Genomic DNA, 23129 nt, shown 5'->3' on the forward strand with positions numbered 1-23129 from the left:
AGAATCAAATGGTCGTATAGCTCACACATGGATATTTTTAGTTGTTAATTTTGTCGAATCGAGGCTCGATGACAGGTAGGACTTTATGCTAACCTTTGACATCTCTTTAACATTTTTATGTGGTAAAAATTCTATTCCTAACCCATTGGTGGTTGAAAAATATATCTTTGCATCCCTTAGTCGGGAAATCGACCTAGTACTTTATAAATACATAGGTATATACAGGGTGTTCTGTCGAAGTCGCCCCGGCTGATAACACCTAAACTTACTTCTTTTTTTCAAAAAGTAGATATTTAAGTAATAATATTCATTCTTGGCTTTCTTAATAAATGTATCAAATTTTTTTAGCACATCCGGTGTTGCCGGAAATGCTACCAAATTTATTGTTTCAAATGGAACACTTATGTTTTTTTCCTCCAAACAATAATAATTGACATGAAAAATACTGTAAACCACTATCTATTTATTACATTTTGCGAACACAATGCAATTGAAAAACATCTTAAATCTTAGAATTTTATAAGGAAATTGATCGCGTAGCCTGATTTTTAATTTTAAAGGAAAGGTGTTAATTAAAAAAAATGCTTGGATACAGTTTAATTGTTGGTTTGACAAATCTAATTTGTCAGTTGATGAACGAGTTCTCTTATGGAAACTCTTGGATTTTCTTCGACTGATAACAGAGCATTCAGATTTCTATTTTCTTGTTCTTCACAAAGAACCACAGGTTTTTAGTTTTTAGAAGCGAACCTATTCGTCTCAGTTGTTTTTCAATTCGACTAAATTTGCAACGATTTGGGTAAACTCTATTTGAGTTTTTTTCTCTACACTGTCTTTCAGCTTCCGCCCTATTTTTATTGCACTTAAATAACACTTCAAGCTGATCTACCAATTCGTCGTAATTAAGATCATCCATTATTAAAAATCTCAATAAGATTTATTGACAAATTAGGCTTTGTCAAACTAACAATTAAACGGTATCCAAGCATATTGCTTTTTGCATGAATACCTTGACAAGTAAAATCCACCTATGTTGCTAAATTTGCAATAAAATTCAAAAATTTAAATTGTTTTCTGAGTGCATTATGTAAAGTAAAATTAATAAATAGTGGTTTACCGTATTTTTCCTGCCAATTATTATTGTTTCTAACAAAAAAAAAAGGTGTTCCATTTGAAAAACTAAATTTTATAGCATTTCCGGCTACACCGGATGTGCCAAAAAAATTTAATGCATTTACTAAAAAAACGAGGAATTAATAGTACTATTTGAAAAATTAGTTTTTGAAAAAAAAGTAAGTTTAGGTGTTATCGACAGGGGCGACTTGGACCGAACACCCTGTATACTCGTTTTCAAATTAATGTGCATCGAAGTAGTCGCTGAAAGAGATCATTTTAAGGTCGCACTCATGCAAAAATTCAAACAATCCTGACCTCAATTTTCCCTAACAATTATTTTTTTAAATAAATGTAAACCTCAGGTAGCAAAAAAAAATTGTCATTACTGATGTGATTAGATTTGTTCTGAATAACATTAATGACACTATTTGTTAAATTGAAGATGCATTTAGACTTCTACAACCTACTTGATGCACATTAATATCAAAAAGAGTATAGTTATTCATATAAACATATTTTCAATGTGAAAAGGTCACTTTTGTGTTTTTTTCGAAAATTATGCAATGACAAATGTTACCATCCAAATATAGGTAACCGGGCAAAGAAAACACGTGTCAGTTCGGGCGCCAAACTAATTACTACTTTCACAAAATGTCAAGACAACTTTATTCGCTTTTTCTTAGTGGTTATTATTTAAATATTTACAGGTTTTTGATTTATCGTTCACACTTAATTATTGGCATTAAAATATTAAGTGGTCACTTGCAAAATGTCAAAACAGTTGTTATCATTTATCACAAAACCGGAACTTGCAAACAAACGTGGAATAGTTTCTTTTCTTTCGAAGAAAATTATTTACTTAAAAATATCTTATTGTTTTTCCTGGTTACAAAATCGGTTATATTGTATGAACTAGTGGCTTTTCTCAGTGGCAATTTTCTTAGGGGCACAATTATTTTTTTAACAATAAATAAAATAAAACATGTGGTTGAAGCAGCGACGCAAAAATCTGGTTTGACAGATGTAAGACGTAAATAATCCTTAGGCGCAAAGAACGAGGCTAGTTACATATGTTATAGAATTTAATTCTACACTCCATGTAAGATTGATTTATCCCTGATCCCATCATATGTCCAGTCCTTGAATCCTTGAAAGCTCAGTCACATTGCTTCCGAAAGTCAAAATCTCGTATGATAAATCATTTCTATTGAGAGCTCCTCCCATTGTGTGGCTTTAAATGAATTCTTCTTTGACCCGGTGGTCTTGAGGTGGTGGCAAGGCCTTAAATTCCTTGTCCCCCAGCCGTAAAAATCTCGAAGTATCTAAAGGTTAATCGTGAAAGTGACATTGGACAAATAAAACAAACCGCCACAAAAATCAGGCAGGTAGGCGAGCTGTTTGGCCGCAGGCAGCGCAACCGGCGACATCGGAGATTTCGATGCTAGAGCGAGCGACCGTCGCCCACTTCTTCATCCCTCGAACGGCCCCGAGACTAGGGGAGCGGCAGCGTGGGCGACGGCTCGAGGCGGCGGCAGTGCGGGTGGATGTGCCCACTTACGAAACAGCTGGCTATTTGTAAGATTAAGGTGTAGGTGGTGACCGAAAGTTCGGGCCAACAATGGTGACAGCGATATGCAGAAACCGGAGCAAAGGTTGCGCAGGGACGTCGACCTCGGACTGATCGATGGTGGCAGAATATGACTTTTTGAAAAAATAGTCTTTTGTTATGATCTAACAGCCGGGGAATGTTGTATGGGAGATAATTTTTACTTCAAACAGTGATAGTGGGAGTGGTGCGCTGTTGGAGAGGTCAGTGTTTAGTTTATACATATTTTGACACTGGAAAAATAATAACCACAGATTTCCGAGGTTGTTTTGAATATCATATTTTTGTATTTTTTTGACCACCATAATATTTAATTTATTCAAGTAAACACAAAACTGTTAAACGTCTTTCAATTGTATTTCAATTTCGAATTCAACAAACAACTTTTGTGTCAAGTGCCTATTGTAACGTCAAACTTCGCAAAACAACACTTTTAATCCTTGGAAAGCCCCACCTCGAGCCGAAAGTCAGATTCCTCGCTCAAGTTCTTGCACTCTGGTTGGAATTATGGCAAAATGATAAATCATGTCAGTGTAAAAAGCCAAATTTGCAACCGTATCAAAGTACCGCGTTTCTGGAACATTCTCGATTATGTGTTTTTCAAAAAATAAAAACTAAAAATTGTATAGTCACACTAAATTTAGCCACAACGGGGTCAGGTCAACATTGGAACGCTAATAAATCGACAAAACGATGGTTCTTGTTCTAAATTAATAGCATGGATACAAATGTTTATACATATTCGATGAGCCTCCACAGAATTTTTAAAATAGTTTGCAAGTTTTAACATCGAAATCTCCAAAAAAATTTTAAGTACCTAATTGATGTTTTTGACAACAATTAGGAAACCCAAAACTAAAACTAAAACCTGTTCAAGTTGAGTGAGTTTTGAATTTACAATAAAGAAGAATATTTCTGGATAATTGTGAAAAATGAGTGTTAGCTGCACAAAATGATCCCTATAAATATTTAATAGAACTCCTAAGTGAGCTATTCAGTATGTAGAGATTCATTAAAGATATTTTAACACTGACTTTACAGCAATAAATCTTTTTTATTGCCATAATGAATAATGGAAAAACATATAATCGTGAATTTAGAGGTAGATAGAAGTTTATAAGGAATGGAAAAAAATGGTAATGTTTGTCATGTCAGAGGTCTAGTACAAGTTTACTTTACCATTCATATTGCTTTATAGATAATTTATTATAGGAATAGGTCATTATCTGCCTAAACTGACAATGTACAAGTTGTTGAAGACTAAATAAACGGCCACAGAATGAAAAATGTAGATGTTTCTTAGAACGAAATCAAGAATTTTAAAATTGACAAAAAATAGATAAAATATGTATTTCATTTACATGATAATATAATCTAGAGACAAAAATAAAATACTTTGATAATGAAATTAAAATTGCAAACTAGTCGAAAAAGGATAAAATAATCAGATCAATGACTTTTTGTATTAATCAATAGTACTGCATTTAATTTAACAAGTTCTTATATCAATCTATCTAAACATTGATTAGTACTTTGTGTATAGTATTAGAAAATGATGAATTTCATATCAACAGAAACGGTCTAACAAATGATGAAATCATTATGAAGTCGTGGAGCATTAATGGATATTGTAGCGTCACATTTTTTACGTATACAACTATGGTTAGATATATTAAAAATGTAGTGATAGCAGCTTAAAAGCACACAAAAACCGGAATTAATTAATTATGATAGAGATCATAAACTGGATGGAAAACACATAACATACTAATTACAAGAAACAAATATAGCTCTAATCTTTCAGACAAGATCAAGAAAACTGATAATTAACAGCTTAAAGTGACAATTTAATTAATTTTTTAAACAGCCAACATTAAAGAAGTGGCTACAACGTGTTAGTTTATAAACAAAAATAAATAGAGTGAAAAGTGTTCATTTTATATAAAGAACTTGTTGCAGATAAAAAGTCTTTAGTTCAAAATAATAATTTAATTATAACAAATACGGAAGCAGTGATAGAAAATGATTGTGAAGTATTATTGTTTCACATTTCAGGTTCCCGCTTATTGTCGGTGAAATTTATAGTCGCACAACAAAAATTCTTTCCTATTTCTTTTCTCCAAACCGATAATTATCTTAATTGGCACTTTATTTATTTGGCCACGTGTTCAAAAAACGATCTAATCCGATCGTAGCTTCTTATTAAATTTTCCGTAATCGATTCTCTTAATTGATCTATAATTAAATCGGTACTTATCGTCTATCTCCCGTCACTTTTTTTTTCTTTTCATCCAAAAACCCATGCTTCACACGTGACTCTCGTAATGATACAAGGTATGCCTGATGTTCACATAACAATACGATTAGTTAATAGATGATAGAAGAAGATTACTTTCTGCTGGGAATACTTGAGATTTCGTGGCCTTAGGCCTTTTGGTGGTCACGATGATGGACGGTCGATCACGAGCACGAGCATCATCGAAACGAAATACACCACGGTGTTATATTTTAACCGGCGGCGGCTCTGAATACGATCCAACTTGTTTGGGATGGAATTTACCCTTCGAACGTTCATAAATAATAAAAATAAAATTTTAAACGATGGAGTAAGATTGCCTCGAGGAGCAGCACACCTACGTAAATACACGGGCGGCAAAAACGACGGTTTTTATTTTTTGCAAAAAATAAATACAATTTTTGATCCTTAGGTTCAACAGATTGCTCCACATCTGTCGCCAGAGTCTCATATTAATTGCAGACATGGTCGACAAAACTAAACCGATGATCCGAATCGATCGGGTTCATCGGGCTTGTGTTTTGTCTTGTGCAAAAAATTACGAACAAGAAATATTACCGTGGGTTGACTGTTCTGTGAACTTTAGATCACTATATAAATACTTGTTTATTTAGAAAAACTTGCAGTTCTGCAAAGTTCAGATATTTTTTTTAAGAGCTTGCCAATAATTTTTGTAGGATTTTGAAATCTGGTGCTTGTGGTGTTTTGTAAGTAAACTATTTAAAAGTTGTCTCAAGATTTAAACAATACAGAACAATGTTCCACCTTTCAAAACTTTAATTAAAGAATCATAAATTACAAAAGCTTTTGTAATAGTATCCTACATCTCAAGAAAAATGCCTTATTTATTAAGAAAAAAAAGTTAGTAAAAAACATAAGTATAAAATTCTATTATTCGGTCTTTTTAAGAAGCTATGGTTGAGAGTATTTCATATCTTCTAGCCATAATAAATAACTCCGCTTAAAGTAAACAAATTAAAGCTAAATAACTATATTACTGTTAATATGAGATAATAAACTTTCTTCGCCCTTTTAAAAACATTTCAACGGCTTTAGAGCTATTAATCTCAAGAAAGAAAATTAAAATAAAATTGGCCCCCCAGCTGTTTTGCTGCAATTTCCTATGCACGTATTGAAACCTTTCATTAATTCGCCGATAAGTAATACAAATCCGCTATTATTGGAGTCATGATCATTTTTGTAAAGATTATTTATCTAACACAAATGTCTTTCCCGGAAGCTTTCAGTGAAGTGTCGATGGCTCTCAATGTGTTTATTTAATTGTGTTTGAATCCTTCCTCCATCTGCCACATTGTAACTGGAGCATAATCACAACATTTTTCCAGATAACGTCAATTCTCACTGAGCACCAGATGGGTTATAGCAGGGTCGTGATTAAAAAAATCATAAAGCACTGCATCATTAACCACTGCTGACTCACGGCTTTTAATGGCATTCTTCGCTTCTTTCGGTGAGCTACCGTGCAAGCCGACAAAAACAAATACGTTTATTTTAAGTTGCCCACCGTGGATAACGCAATAACAGCGGTCACGGTGGAGTTTTTGGGCACTGCCACCCAAAACGAAAAAGCACTGTGAAATCCGGAAATGCAGGAATAATGTTGTTAGCAGGAATGTAATGACTTAACAGCAGCTGGTATTATAGGCGTGTATTAACACGTAACCCCTTATCTCTCGCACATACACACAAATCCTAATACTGGGCGTGGAAGTGCTACCGTCCACATGCGAGCCTCGGCTCACTACCTGACCTGGCAATACTCGGCGTGGGCCAGTAATCACTATAATCTACTGTAAATGAGTCAGGCAGCCTTCACTCACAGAAGCTGACTGAACTAACAGCCTCTTGATCGTATATATCAACCCAAGTTCGGAATTAGTACGCGCACCCGCCGTCTACTTATCCCTCATTATCCCATTATTTGCTACTCGTTATTTATGTGCACCAATCTCGTAATTAATTCCTCCATCGAGATAGACACATTAACGAACACTTCACGCCGGTCCTATTTATTGTTTCCGCGTGCTCAAGCCACCCAGCCTCGTATAATTTATACCAATTGCTCTTTAAGATAATTGGATTTGTTGAATGCTTCCGATGACGAAAACATGCTCACTCGACTGGAAAAGGAGGGTTCGTCACCTCATCGCCTGTTGAAGTCTCCGCGAAAAATGGGTGTTAATGGGTGTGTTTGTTAACTAAGTGATGAGGTCGCCAATTATTTGAGATTTTAAGTTTAGTTGTGACGGTAGTGATGTTCAGAACTTCATTAACATTATTATCAAATAAAATCTGACTTTTATAACTTTATTGCCAAAACCGGACCGGATAATGTACGTGTCCACAGAAATGGTTTCTGCGGTCACCTTGCAGGCCATTGTTTTATCTTGTTTAGATGACATCCTGTCATTGACACGTGTGTTATTTAAAAGAAAACAAAAAATATTGTTGCGACTGATTATTATTAATAAATGATTTTTATTTGGTTATACATATTAGATTGGTTTTAATTAAAATTAAAAAACATGTAATTTGAATTTTAATTGAGGATTCTTATCATTGACCGATAGATATCTAAAAAAATTTATTACTAATGATGGTATAATGACACGAAAAAACTTGACTTTCCCAAAGGGGATAGGTATTGAGTAAAGACAATTTCTAAACAGTTATAGCAGAAATCTCCAAATTTGACAAAATAAAAGACGCTTTTATTGTACACATTATACTGCTCTAAATATAAAAGACTATTATATTTATTAGTTGCATTTTTGTTAATAATAATTAATAAATGCAAGTTTTTAGCTTTTCAGTTTTTTAATAAAAAATCATTAACAAATTACGAATTTCAAAAGAGTACTCGAGCGTTAATTTTGTTCAATGTTTCATTATTGTCTAAACCGTTTTTCATGTTTTTGGTTTCTTAAGAACCGTTACAATTCTTCTTTGTAATTACTCCTCTTTTCTGCAATCACGAACTTATTTTTGTTTTTATTGGCATCTTTTCTTCTTCAATCATCAAATATGTTTCTTCAGTTACGTGTGTATTCAGTAGCCAAAGTTGAATAGTTTCGTCGTCGATAAAAGAGCTGGTAATAACTCTACAAATAAAAATCCAGTACCATCGCAAGATTAACATGTAATTAGTGTTAGATGTGTCTTGTCGTAAGGAAATTTGTGCGCCTTCGAGGCTCCATTCATCCTTTGTTGCTATTATTAGAATAAGGAGACGTCATTTCGCTAGATTTTTATATCCATTCAGTTGTCATTAATAAAGTAACAGTAGTTAAAAATTGTTATTCCTTTTCACGAGCATTCAAATTAGACAAAAATAGCATATAATCAAAGGTTGAATAACAGAGACCATGTCTTCGTAAAAAACCTACCAGTTAACACCTTCTCCCGGTGTAATAACCGTGCTTAGACGTACAGAACCGTCTATTCATCGTCTAATATTAGGACATCGTTTTTTCCCAGTCACGTTTGTGTACGGTCTGATAGTCCGTAACAGCAAACAAAACAGTAATTATATGCCTCTTATGCAAAAAGTTTGACAAAGACACGGCTTTTTGGACAAATTCTCGCCGACGTCTCAATCAGTTTCACATCATGTGAAAGATGATCCGCTTTACGGTATCTATCGTGACAAGAGATCGTTACAGAAATAATGATGTTATTATTGCGATGTTGCTTGAGGGCGAGTGTGATTTACCGAATATTCCGGTCTTATTTTGCCGGAAGACTCTAATATTGACGTAAAAGACCAAAAGTTACCAACGTTAATCGATACTTTAACATGCCACTATTTGCGCAACAACTAGATTTACTAATAAACTAATTATGAAATTTAATATCATTTCTCATAGTTTTCGGTTAATTTATGTTTCGATTCCTCCAAAGATATTTGTTTATTTTTCAACTGCAAGTTTACCAACTATCAATCACTCTCCAAACATCTACGAGCAAAAACCTTTATTGTGGATAGTCCTATACGCCCGTTAAGGTGCGTCCTCGCTTGCGCAAACTTTGATCGCCTTCTCTTTTAATTGGTTACATATAGGGTAGAGAAATAGCGTCGACTTTTTTCGTTTTCCCATCAATTTTCTCGGAAGTGTCCCATTACGGTGTCGTAGACATCAGTCGGCAAGTCATTAGATCAACAGGTTTCTCCCGTCCGGACTCATCCTTTTACGATGTTAAAAACAACACAAATTAAACTAAAATTCGGCCGGATTTAATAAATGTCGATAGGTGCTTTGGCACACCCTTGAGTCGCTCCTACTTGGCTAAAAGGGAAATACACAAGCTCCAGGCGATACAATGAATTCCAGCAGAAGACTCATAATTAACTGCCCTCGTAATTCTGTTTGATTAACAGAACCTAGAAATTAATAAGCGAGCGCTGCAGATTTAATACCGACTCTTTATTTGACTTGGGCTTTCTACAATTTCAGCAATTGTTCACAGAGCAGGGATTAATTTCGCGAAACTCGTATGCGAACGGGTGTACCTAGGGGCTCATCAAAATAGCAATATGATCACGACGAAGCTTTTTAGAGCAAGTTCAGTTTCAATAAAATTTGTTACGTGTCTACAAATACAGCAAGATGAAGGTAGAAAGTTTGTAAAGATGTGTATAAATTTTTGCCATATTTGGCAAAAATGTTACGTCTATTAAGCAAACAGTAGAGTGTAACATCTTTACGACGCGTGCTTCTCGGAATACAATACTAAACATAATTTTATAATAAAGGCCAATCAATCAGACTATTATGTAATTTAGCAGCAAAGGCTTTAGTAGTAGCATATGGTTGCTACCTAGCAGCGGATAATGAGTGGTCACAGATGTAATTTTACGAAATGTAAATTAGCAAATAATACCGATGGTATAGGAAACAATTAAACAATTCCTAGTTCCGTTCGCACATTTTTAAAAAGGTTTTTTTATGTCGTATCTTCTTCTTTTCCACTTTTAATAAATAAACATCGTGGAGTTTAGTGAAATTAATATTGACAAGATGTTTAAATGCTAGAATCAGATAAACGTCATAATATCCACTTACAAGTCTGATTGGCTGAATTCAAGATAGTGAGGATCAATCAATAGGATGCTTGTTGATTATACCAACGGAATGTACTCAAACAAGTGGGAGTTTATGCTCAAATATAATAATTGGATGTTTTAAGGAAACAGTTAGAAATTCTCAAAGCGTGGAAGTTCGAAAAAAGCGTAACCGATACAAAAGCCAGATGGAAAAAAAAATAATATCACTTTCCCGTAAGTCTCTAATCCATCAAGCTAGCAACAGAACATCCATGAAATTTGAGGTGATACGATAAAAAAATCTTAAGCAGTGTGAAATTGGAGTGAAAAGACGAATCGAACCGAATCGTACAAACGATATTAAAATATTCGAAACGTATTTATTCTCGTAATTGAAAAAACGTCGTGAGAGCCATTAACTTGAGATATCTCGAATACCGCTAATGGCACTTTTATCCTCAACCTTACACAAAACATTTCGTAGCGTAAATAAGACAGCGTGGACGTTTATTGCCCGCGTGAAATCAAGCTTTTTTTGAGCAAGGGACAGTCTACTACATAACAAGATCGTTTAGTACAAATGGTTGATGTTGCAAAAGATTTTTATCGAAGAATTGCATTCCGGTAGCGAGATCATCAGCCTTGTTCATTAGATGGAGTTATTGAAGTGGCACCGCGTGCGTTATTCCTCTGCGGACGCCATCTGTTGCTCGCTGATGCCCTCCAGGTGGCCTTGGCAGGATCTTGGGGAGACTTTCTACGAGATGAAAATTGTCCCAACGACCTTCAGACGGCAGCAGCAGGAATTTCGGCTCATTCTGTTTACCCAAACTTTCTTTAAATATATTCGAAGTTTTTAAACCACCCGTCACCAGCATCTGACTGGTATTTAAACCAATAATTCTCAGCTTTTGTAGAGCTGTTTTTTGAGTTTTGCAAGTCACATTAATATGAAACAAATATATATATTTGGAAAATAATAGAAAAATAAGAGAATAGTGTTTGTCAACGATTTTTGTTCGTCTTTGATGGGTGGAAGAAGGTAAAAGGATTAAGGTGGGTTTTAAAGGCGTGCATTTCTAGGATAGATTGATTACGTTCTGGAGGTTGTGGGAGTTTCAGAAAAAATCTGCAAACTTTGATTAATTTTCTTTATGACGTAGTTGATGAAAGGTGTCAGTCATTTTCAATGTCATGGCTATTGTGAATCATCTATATTAATTTACAACAAACTGAACAGTGAAATGGAAAAAGTTTTTACTGAAAAACATCTTCCTTTTGATTCTGGTACAGAAGCTATTATAATGAATATGTAAAACCGGTTAAGACACAATTGTCTTTGATAAAAAATCTTGTGAGTTATAGCCTCATAAAGTTGATTGATTTATTCACCTGGTCATTTAAATCAAATATGATTGATAGCTTTTACTTGAAACTTCTTAATTAGTAATTAAGAAGGCATCAGAAAAACAAATTTAAATCACTCAACAAATGCACATCGTTAAGTCGAATCGAATTAATGCAAGAGCTCCTGTGTTACGCACAACAGCTTCAAGTATGTACAGTTTCGCAGCAGGAATCGCATTGCACATGCTGAAATTATTCCTGCAGTTGCCATATTTATTTGCATAAATTAAATTTACCGTTTTTTGTTGAATTTTAAGTGACGATTATGTCGAACAGTTAGAACGATAATGTAATGTTCAACTATTTCTGTTTTTCAATGTTTAACCTGATTGAGCTATTACATTTGTGTAAACTTGATATACGTAATGATATCTGATTCTATGAAATACCACCCGACGCGTTCTTTCGAATCGTCCCATAATAATTGCCTTTACGGCCGTAACGACCGTCACCATAGCGGATGCAGAAAATTTCCACGTGTTTTGTTTCAATTGAAATTCCGGAGTGTACCACATTTTTAACGGTCTTCCGCAATCGGAGCTTAAAATTTACAATAAAAGAAAAATACAGCAACTTGCATATTTCAATTTGTTCGATGCAATAAATTCTATAAACTTGTCATTGCAAGCTTAGTATTTACGCTCAATTTGTAACTGAATGAAAGCACAGACATAAGCATAAAAGCATGAGAGCTTTTTTATCGTAAAATATCAAAACATCAAGAAACATTTTGTACTTATCATAAGTTTTAATTTTATTAGATGCTTGTTATAGTAACAGAGCACAAATTTTTGAAGTTTAAGGATTTTTTTTTTGTGTAAATTGCGGCAAAACTATACCTTAAAAGTTATAATACTTATATTTATGTATACTTCCGGGAAGTCTACAAAATTAGCAATAGTTTAGAAGTTATAATCGAAGTTATATTTTGGATATTTTTGACTTTATCAACAATTTTCTCGATAACTATTTAACATATGATAGAGACTCAAAAAATGCATAAAACGATATTGGGTCGAATTTAAATTACAAATTTCCTGAGTTCAAAGTGAGTAGGTAGGTAGGTATCGTAAATATGATTGATTAATTTTAAGTTGCAAAAAGGCTTGAAATATGGTCTTCTAAACGTAAAATCACACACTGCATGCATCAAGTTAAAATGCTCTTCGATGGATAGTTTTTGAGAGGTTTGTAGAGAACTTTTAATTTACCGTCTCACCGTCTACTTTTTCGGTCCAAAGTATTACTAACTCAAAATCGATGATTATTTTTTAAAAACAATAATTAATTATTGAATTAATTAAACACTAATTAGTTTTAAGAATTTAATTACAAATTCGCAAAAATATTTTTTGTAACTCTTGCTTTCAGACGCTCAGCATCTAGAAGTTTATTTTGTCATTTTGACCAATAAGCAATAAAAACCGATTTGTTCTCACGACAGTGGTAATTACTTGAATTAAAATTAACAAATGTGTCCACCCAAATTCAAAGTTTTGCAAAAATCTCACTGATTATCCATAAAAAAAATGTTTTAATTCAATTCAAATTTGCTTTGAAAAAGACACAAAATTAATGAATTTAAATTAATTTTTCCAATTAATCACGATAAATTAATGTCAATTTTTTATCGGTGGATTTGAAAAAAAAGCAGATTAAAGCTTTCATATGATTTTTAAAATTGATAAATTTGTTTCCTCAATTAGCTTTGAAAAATTCATAAGATTCTCCCGTTTAGCATAAAGAAATCGCAAACTTTTTGCATTGAAAAGTGTGTTCTCGGTTGACAATAAAAAATTACTATTACCAACAAATTGACAATATTTGAACAATTTGTACAAATGAACGCAGAAATGGGTTTAAATTTAATTAGTCGGCATCTCTACTATTTCTAATCATGAATCAATAATAACTCCGTGGTCACAATTTTATAAATATTGGCTTGACTCTTTTGCTAAGAGTAAATTAAAGAAAATATTTTCGTAGATGTGGCACAATATCTAAAACTGATATAGTAAAATGTTTTCCATTTACTTATTTGTTACTTATCACTCATGAAAAATGCAAAAACGTTTGCTACCCGCAGAATACTTGTACCTCCAAATTTTGAGAATTTGAACTATCTGTTACTGCATATGAAAAATGTATCATTAATTTGTGTTTGTATTACTCAAATACATTGGGTGACAATGAAGTTATGACATATACTTACCTACATTTCATAGATATAAATTTACAAACAAGTAACTTTTTCTTTTCAATATCATACATATTAACGAGTTATGACGCAGATGAAACTGAAGACATCTTTAACTCTCTTTTAATGTTTTAATTTGAATACATTTTCTACAGTGACTTTCAGTTTTAATTTGATAAGAATTAAAACAAAAAAATCTTTAAGGTATGAAACAAAATACAGTAAGAATATTTTTCAAGACTATAATTAGAAGATGTATTAAATTTAGACAAGGTGCCAAAGTTAATTTCTCGTCGTTAAAAAATACATATAGTACTCTAGTTAGCTACATAATATAATAGTTATTAGTTTTTGTGGTTTTTAATTTTGTAATGAAGAATTTATGCATTTCAGTACCTTCTGTAACCCGCTTAACTCGCAAAATCTGTCTAGGATTGCAAACTTAATCCCCCAGCTTCAGATTCCAATCTTTCGATTTCGCGTTAATCAGAATCAGCAGTGTTTTGACTATTCTGATGCAAATCACGTTGAACCCAATCCGGGAGCGGCACGTCTGCTTTATATACGTGGTAAATATAAAGCCCGGAGGAATGTTGGGTCATGCCCCGAGCAGGGCAAGCTGAGGGCAGCAGGTAAGGAATGCGATCCGTGTGTGTGCATTCAAGTGTCGTTGTCTGAACTGCAGTCGTCGGTTCAAGAGCTTCGTCTGCCACTCCTGCCGCCTCCGCAGACGTCACTCAAAACCCAGACATAACAAATATATGCGTATTGAAGGCGATCGCGAGACGCCCTCTTTTGTGCGATTGAAGGATAAGTGGGTAATTTGTTTGGGGAGTTGATGACGGGCAAACCTCCACGAGGCTACTTGAAAGAGGCGGCGACAACAACTAATCACCTGGAGGAGAACTAAGTTAAGATTTCTGGTGGAATATGAAAGAGCTGGACCGCACCCTCAACTAGCGTGAGGAATGGGGGATCCAATCAAAACGGAATTTTCTAACGGGAGGATATAAATCGACGTGAACAGTTGTGAGTGGTTGTGTGTTTCTAATATGTTATTACCGTGCCTACAAATTACCATTATTCCATGAAAATGACAATCTGGCTATTTTCTCATGAAAATATTTGAGGCTGCATTTACATATTTTTGTAAATGCGAGAAATGAGGAAGTTTGAGAAGATTTCTATTCACAATTTGAAGACGGCTTTTAAAGGATAAAAAAACTGTGGCCTTGGGCAAACAATGTCATTTAAATATTAATAATATTCAGGTTGTAGGTTTGAACTTAAAGTCTTGTATGGTAGCGTCGTCACAGGATTAAATTTATCAGCGCTTGTAAAGGGAATTGAAAGGTGCACATTAAGTTAATGAACGTGTAAGATAAGTATTTGTAAAGTTTCTTATTGAAATATAATGGAAGGGGAGAGAGTTGAATGCAGTTAATCAAGACGATAATGCAAGATACAGCATCAACAATGCATCAATATCGGAAAATTAGAGTCGATCACGACTTAAAAGGATTCCACGCTCGAAGAAGTCTTCTGTATGTAAATAGCAATCATCAGCAGACATACGTTCACTAAGAACAGTAATGTTAAAATATGCCCGCACTTAACGTAATGGGATAACACGAGGTCTCTGTGTATTATTGATGTTAATTACAAATTTCAACAAGTTTTCGTGTACCTACGGCTGCCTTAACGTGTGTATAATTCACGATTACATCAACATAACATAGACCATGATCGAGATAATTTAATTTATGGCCCTAAACGGAGCTACTGGAATAAAAAATAAGACGAGTGGTCAAAAATGGGAAAACCTCGCTCACTGACATAATTTATCGCTCAACCTTTAGAGAAAGAAAGTGTGATAATTGCACACCTGCTCCAAATAACTGCAGTAATTAAAATCGTGGTGTTATAACATCGCGATTTTTCGCATTGTGATAGAGGAACTAATGGTGGGTCCCTAGGGCGAAGCGTGGTTTGAGGGTAAATAAGTGAAACAAGCGTGAAATAGAGCGAGGTGTCCAATAGTCCGTGACATATTGCAGTCTATCACTAGTTGCGCACTTTTATTAAGGCGTGATTGGTCATATCACTCAATTTTATTGCTGCCCCGGGACACGAAGCCATTCGATTATAAGTGTGTAAAAACCAAAGTGTGGGTGACTTTTTTGCACCAAAATAGCCACATATTCCCGGCAAAATGCAAGAAAATGTTAGTACATCAGTGCATACCAAAAATGTTGAAACATTCCCCTAGTAAAATAACACACTTACAATAATAGCAATTCTGCCCACGGCGGAACATTATGATGAAAAAGCGCCTACAGGCAATGAAAAAGTATTCTGCTTTTATTAAATCCAAAATGGGAACTTTTCTCAAGTAAATATTTGAAGCATTCGTTAAGTTGTTGAATGGGGAGGCAACAGAACTTGTTTTACAGGGTATTTCAACACACATTATCTCTTTGGCTAAAAATCTTTTTAAAAATTGTTGAAATGCTTAGAGAAAATTGTTATTCATTATTCTTGACGATGTTATCAAAAGACATTTTAAAATTTCTCTTAGACTGGTTCAACGGGAACTGTTTTAGCGACAGAATTCGCGGTTCTTGTGGCCACAGCTTAGTTTAAACCGTTTAGAATTTCGTGAGGTGAAATTTCGACCCGCTAACGTTTCTCAACATCGATTTCATCTTTCAAAGGTCGTGATCTAATTCCCGTCTTTCCCATTGAATCCGCACCCTCACAAACCCAATTGCAAGAATCTTTGCACCATAAAAGGGGCGTTAAAACCGCTATCAGTTACCCGCACGCCAAAAACTTCCAAATTAAATAAAGCCATCGACCTAAATGATTGTAAGCCTCGATCATAATTAATCTGTCCAGTTTGTTAAGACTTTCAATTTAAAATGTTAAATTTTGCATATTTGGATGGGTCAAATAAAACTTGCTTTTTAAGAGATCTTTTAATTTTGACCCAGGAAACTCTTTTTATGGTAAGGATCGCAGTGAAAGAAGTGGGAGAGGTTCAGTTACAATTGGCACAAATATAAAGTGTCAGGATAATTCCTGCATGTCATGGTGACGCATAATTAGTCGCAATGGCTCTAATTAAAGGTAATTATTGGTGACAAACTAATTAAAGGTGCATTACGCACTTGAAGAAGAAGTGTCAAGTATGTCACACAAAAATAGTTTTGTATTGGAAAACCGAATTTAAAATTTAAAGAGCGCCTTTTTTGACTATTGCTTGTGATAGTAACTATCGTCTTAATCTACTACCAAGAAGGTGTCAAATGAAGGCTTAAAATGATTAATGAACTTTGCGACTTAAAGATATTATAATTAAAAATGCCTTGAGGTGAAGACTAAAATTACGTTAGAACATTTCAATCATTTTGAAAGTCTTACCAAAAATGGATAACAAAATTAAATGTTTAAAATGGAACATAATCGAATTAATTGGTAAAAATCTCTTCTATAGGTGGCGCTGTTCTGCTTAGAACGAGGAGAATATTACTTATAAATATCGCTGTGACATTTATTCAGGTCATGTCACGACGCATATGACACTTTTTTCAAATCCTTTAAATATAAAGTTGTACGTGGCTGAAGGCAGGTCGGGACTAATTTCGATTCTTCATTTTGTGGTCGCTTGAGGCCGATACCTACATCACTTTATATAAATTCGGAAATGCTGATTTTTATCTCAACAGATCAAACAAGACGTACTGTTTCACTCATCATTTATATGACCCAATTACATGCCAGAAAAAAAATTAAATTATTACCCTCATCTGGCTGTAAGACAATAGTTTTTTTCAAATATCTAGTTTCACATCTATTTAAATTAGAATCTACTTCTGCCTCGGGTTCTTTAAGATATCTTAAAAACTTGTACTTTCACAACATTTCTAAATAAAGCTGCGATATGTTATTTTTCTGGCTTGAATTATTTCACACGTGGTGAACGAGTCTTTAGGTTTTTACCTGTGCTATTTAAGATGGTGAAGAATCGCTTATACTTGGGTTGGTGACAGTAATGGTCTTGCTTGAGTGGAATATGACGATTTTTTTATCAACTTGGCGTGAACTGGAAAGTTTGTTTATATGTGAATACAAATCGAGGAAGAATTATTATTTAATAATAATTCGCTAGGAAAACATACAATAATAGCAATCATTCCTCAGGCATTTGCTGTTAAATAGAGAACACTATGATGAAAAAGCGCCTCCAGCAGATAAAAATGTATTCTGCTTTTATTAAATCCAAAATGGAAATTCGCTCATGTAAATATTCGAAATAATATTTTTCGTTGGATTTTGGATGAACAAAAAATTAGTTGCATATTATCAATAATCTCTTTGTTTACAAAGGGACTATTATTTATTAATAGAGAATAGAATAGATTGAATACGAAACACTATTGCATATATTTTATATACACTGTGTCAATTTTAAAACTTGCAATCGGCAATTTCTCTCAACTGAAAAAGTTATTAATAATCACTCAAAACCGTTTTGGTGGTTCCTAGGGGGAATTAAAATGACATGATAAGTGATACACCTCCACCCACCCTTGAATATAGTAAAAAAAATGAAAATTTAACGTCTTCGTTTTCGAATAATTGGAAAAATAACTTTACCAAATAGGCTGTTGTATGACATTTTTGAAAAGCGCTTTTTATGGGCTTTCCAACGATGTCTCGCAAGTAGGGTCGTGCCATTTAAAATTTTCAACTTAAGGTGGCTGTGGCTTGAAGGGTGGGCGGAGGGGCGTCACTTATCATGCCATTTTGATTCCCCCTAAAAACTACCGAAACGGTTTTGAGTGATTCTCAATAACTTTTTTAGTTCTAGAGATATTGGCGATTGCAAGTTTTAAAATTGACACCCTGTATATATTTTCAACTAGAGAAAACACGATGCTATTTTTTTTTGACATGATCTTAAAAATTTACTACAAAATAGAAACATCTTTATTTTTGTAAGTTATGTTTTATTTACTTTTTTGTTAGCGCAAAAATGATGGTTCTAACCTCAGCTGTTTTATAAAAATAAGGACGTGAAAGTGCATTTACAGGTTGAAGAGACACCGAAGAGGCCAGAAGCAATTTTTCTAGCTACTGCATTGGAAAAAGTTAGCTTCCGGTCGTAACATTTCCCATAGCCATTTCCCTTGGCATAATGAGCTTAAAATTAGTTAATTGGTGTAAAACGGCGCTTATTTAGTCTAGACTAGTGCATACTAATCTTCTTGGCCTCAAAATAAAAACCGCGCCTCTACTAATCGACCACTAGACAACCGGAGGCGAAGTATGGCGCAGTTCAGACCCGCCAGAGTGCACCGCTTAGAATTCAAATTCAAGAATTTTGCCTGTGGTTTCATATATCGTCGGAATTCATTATGCAAACCACCCTCTCAACGACAATTACCAAAGCAAGTATTTTATTTATTTCCTGTCTGTGCGGATGAAGCCGTTAAAACAGCAAACAAGTTTGTTTGATTTTGAAATTCCGTCATTACCATTTACTCTCCGGGTCGATAAGACAGACAATGCAGTTTATACCAAACACAGCCTGAAGTCGAGTTGGAATTTTAGTGTGCTTAGGCTTGACAACTGAGTGACGGCAAGGATGCACCTTCACATGTTTTGTTTCTTGTTGCATCGCCGACTTCCCAACTTCGTCGAACGTCAAACTGTCGGTAGTTCGAGCACAAATTAATGAGACGTTTTAACTAATTACATAACTGATCAAGCCAATGGCATTTCATTATCACCAATATTCTGGTTTTTAGCTCAAAAATACACAATGGGACAATGCTAACGAGCCTCCTTGAGTCGACACCCACCACAGACTGACTCACAGATCTTTTATGTAACATGACATTTTACTACATACATAACGTACAAGCATTAATTTTATAATGAAATAATTTCTTATACAGCAAAAATTTAGAGTTGCCAAAGAAAGCTGAACCAGAAAACCACTAATGGTGATTATAATGCGACAATTTTTGAAAACAATTCATTTGCTACAAAAGGTAAAGCTGTTAAAATTGCAATAGAAGGCTGAAAGCGTTCTTGCCAATTATGCTCGTGGAAAAAAGCTCATTATTACCCTGCTAGGGCATGACTTATTGCGGTTAATGAAAATTAATTTGTATACATCGCCATGCATCGTGAACCACACGAGGACTACGCTTACATAATAAAGCTTTAGTGGCATGCAATAATTTGTGCAGTAAATACGAAATAACTTAAATTGAAATAGAAATTTCTAGTGGAAGTAAATCCGCGAAAAATTACATTAGGTAAGTACAAAAGCTTGACTGACTGGCAATAATAAAAGTTTGAAAACTTTAATTAGTGAGAATAAAGTTCCTGGACGGGTCTGGATTGTTAATTAAAACTTAACATTTTAATTAAAAATCTAATTGTTTTTATGTAATTCGTTAAATTTGATTTAACTTGTTACTGAAGCGATGTCGAAAACTTTGTTAAAACACTTGCGTTATTTATAATGGTCATTTTTCAGGGAGAATAGAGATTATTGGATAACTGGATCGGTGACAGTTGTCTTGACGAATGTCAAGATGTGATGGAGACGGATTGGAACGTTTGCATTTATGGAAAACTCACAATAATAAATTAACTGAAGTCTAGATCACTTCAGCGGCTGATGTTTGATGTATATTGGATAATTCTGATTTATTTACAGTCATTGAATGGTATACGTATTTACTCCATATGGATGGATGTCTTCTGCCAGCAAATGAGAAAGCTTCGAATTGAATTTAAAACTTCAATGACTTATTTTTAAATCAAGAAATGCAAGTATAAAGTCATCACACAACTTGGCAAATCGCTCCCATTTACTCTAAAACATATAGAAAAAAACATATAAAACATATACCGTTTTATATTTTTGAACAAAAACACGATATTAATCGTGTTTTTGTTCATCGTTTCCATACCAAGAAGATCCAAGAAGAAGAATTTTATATTTTTGTTTAATTTTTATTAAAACTTAGATTTTCAAAAATTTGTTTACGACATCTAAGTATATAAATAAACAAAGTTTATGTAGCAATAAAAGTTGATTTCATTTATAACTTTTTTTATTATTTTTGAGCTTTAGAAGTTAACTGTTCCCAATTCCCCCACTCTTCCCTAAACTCACTAATTTTGGGTCCCGTAAAGATTTTTTAACAAAATAACTTAAGATGTTATTAAAAGATTCTGCCGATTAGTGTGTTGTTCTAAAGTCTTTAAGAATAGAGACTAATTACTACGAAAATGCATAATTTGAAACAACAAAATAAATATGCAACTATGAATAAAATGTAATGTGTATGTTTATAACAAAATTAAATTATATTCAAAGCCATCGGTACTTGAACCTTGTTTTGACTATTCCAAATTTGGTTTAATTTTAATCCAATTTCTAGTATTTTCTTAGTATTATTAGAAGTGTACTCATTAGTGATTAAAAAAGATGATAAAAAGCGTTGTAACACGATAATTTTAATTGCAAGCTTTCTATTCTAATACACACCATATTTGTAGACTTTAGAACCATTTCTTTTTTTATAGTATTAGTATTTTGGAGAGAAAAAATAGTGTCATGACGACTTTGTCCTTTTTATTTATAGTCAAAAATCCTGTGATAAAGGAAAACAACCAATCAGAAAAGAATTCTCTGGTTTAAGTTTTGCAAAAACAGAGTCTTTGAACCTGTGTTTAGAACTTTGACATTAACACATTAAAATCTAATCTGCTTACCATTCTGCTATAAAAACAAAGAAAAAATGTGTTTTACTGTTTTACTCATATAACACAATTTCATTAATTCAAAGACAATGGCAGTGGAAATATCATTACAGTGATAGAAAGTCAAAAAAATAAACAGAAGAAGAAGATGAACTTGGTCAGAGGAAATAAAAATAAAAACAAACTTTATTGCTTTAAGTACGATATTTTCACTGGTTAGAGATATGACGACCAGAAGTATAAAAGTAAAATTTGCATTAAGTGTCTTTCTAAAGTTAAATCGCTTATCTTTAATGTGGTCAAGAGTGTAAAGATGTTGGAGACTGATACTTTCTCACATTCTGGTTATTATTTTTGAGTAGTTACACGCAAATTTATTCTGACAAAATGTGATTAAATTCCTTCAACAGCCCACCTGAAGGGATGATCGATTTGAATCTCCCTTATTTCGGTTATGACAAGGTTTCCCAAAAACCCAACAATGACATCACATTTTTTACTAACCAATTTTACACCCAACGAATCCACAAAACAAACAACGAACCTTAAGCCATACCTGATCTATTCAAAATGGGAATCGTTTACCTGCCTCTGATGGATTCTCAGATAGAAAGTTTTAGCCTGAACCGGACGATTTTACTCAAGCTATTTAGCCAAAGGGTAGAAACCAAAACATTTATTTCGATAACTCACACTTTTCGTTAAATCAGTCCTGAAGAAACGACACCCACGTGGTGCCGATCCATTATGTAAACAATTAAAGGCAATTAGCGTTGAGCCAGTTTCGCCAATTGGGAATTCCAAAACGGGAGAAGCTAATTTGCAAAATTTGTTTTTGTAAACAAAGGCCAACAAGTTACTGAATTTTTGACTTCAGTTTGGTCGCTTGCGTCTTTTTTCTTCTTGTCTTTGGCAAAATAACTCCGCTGGAGCGTTGTTTACGATCTCAATTTCGAAAATAATTTGCGAAATCTCATTTGCGGCTCTTCTTTGGTTCCTCCGGCGTCGAAAAATACCGTTAGCGAAAAAATCAACAACAACGTCCGGAAAGTAACCCACCCCGTGGCAATAGCAACTTTATACAGAACTCACCGCTTGGGGCACGAGGGCTCCAGTGTGACGGGTCCTCGATTCTCCACGGTGGGGACGCGTATCAACTCCTGGGGGAAAATGTTGGCGACGGTTCCCACCCTTAGCACGTGACCGTGACTTAACACACGCGATCTTCGCCGGCCTCGTCGACAACATGCACCTCTCACGAAGGTCCTCCTCGAACTGCCGATCGCGTCTAACTGACTGTTGGTCGGAGCGACGGCCGCCTCAGGCTTCCAACCGGAGCGTTTCTATGCCACGGTCTTTTTGTTGCAGGCGAGTTGGGTTAATAATCCTGCGGGCTGCAGGCACAGTCCAAACCGAACCGGTGCTACGTTGCGGGTATCAGGTTCAGGAGGAACGCGAACCCTTTTATGTTTGAGAAGAGCGCAAACAAGATGGGAAGGATACCTGGGGCAGACGCTGAAAGCGCTCTCTAGGAGGTCATGCAGAAGGGCGAACCGGTTGTGTAAAGAAACTTTTTGTGGGAGTACATGGCAAAAATCATTCGTTTCCATATTGGTCTGAAATTTTGATAAAAAAATTGTTAAATGAATGGAAG

The 23129-nt window shown here is 34.4% G+C and overlaps 1 protein-coding gene across 1 annotated transcript in view; it reads right to left on the reverse strand.

Annotated features, from left to right (window-relative positions):
* LOC123014492 (BTB/POZ domain-containing protein KCTD1) overlaps window positions 1-22839 on the reverse strand; it is a 37317-nt gene extending 14478 nt beyond the window's left edge. Inside the window, exon 1 of the mRNA XM_044413637.1 lies at window positions 22568-22839. The gene's annotated coding sequence lies outside the window, so the exon portion shown is untranslated. The remainder of the gene's footprint in view (window positions 1-22567) is intronic.
* Between the last annotated feature and the right edge of the window lie 290 nt (window positions 22840-23129).

Source organism: Tribolium madens, unplaced genomic scaffold, assembly GCF_015345945.1.
Source record: "Tribolium madens isolate multiple individuals breed KSU strain unplaced genomic scaffold, Tmad_KSU_1.1 Scaffold_97;HRSCAF=244;Tcas5.2_LG3a, whole genome shotgun sequence".
NCBI classification, from domain to species: domain Eukaryota; kingdom Metazoa; phylum Arthropoda; class Insecta; order Coleoptera; family Tenebrionidae; genus Tribolium; species Tribolium madens.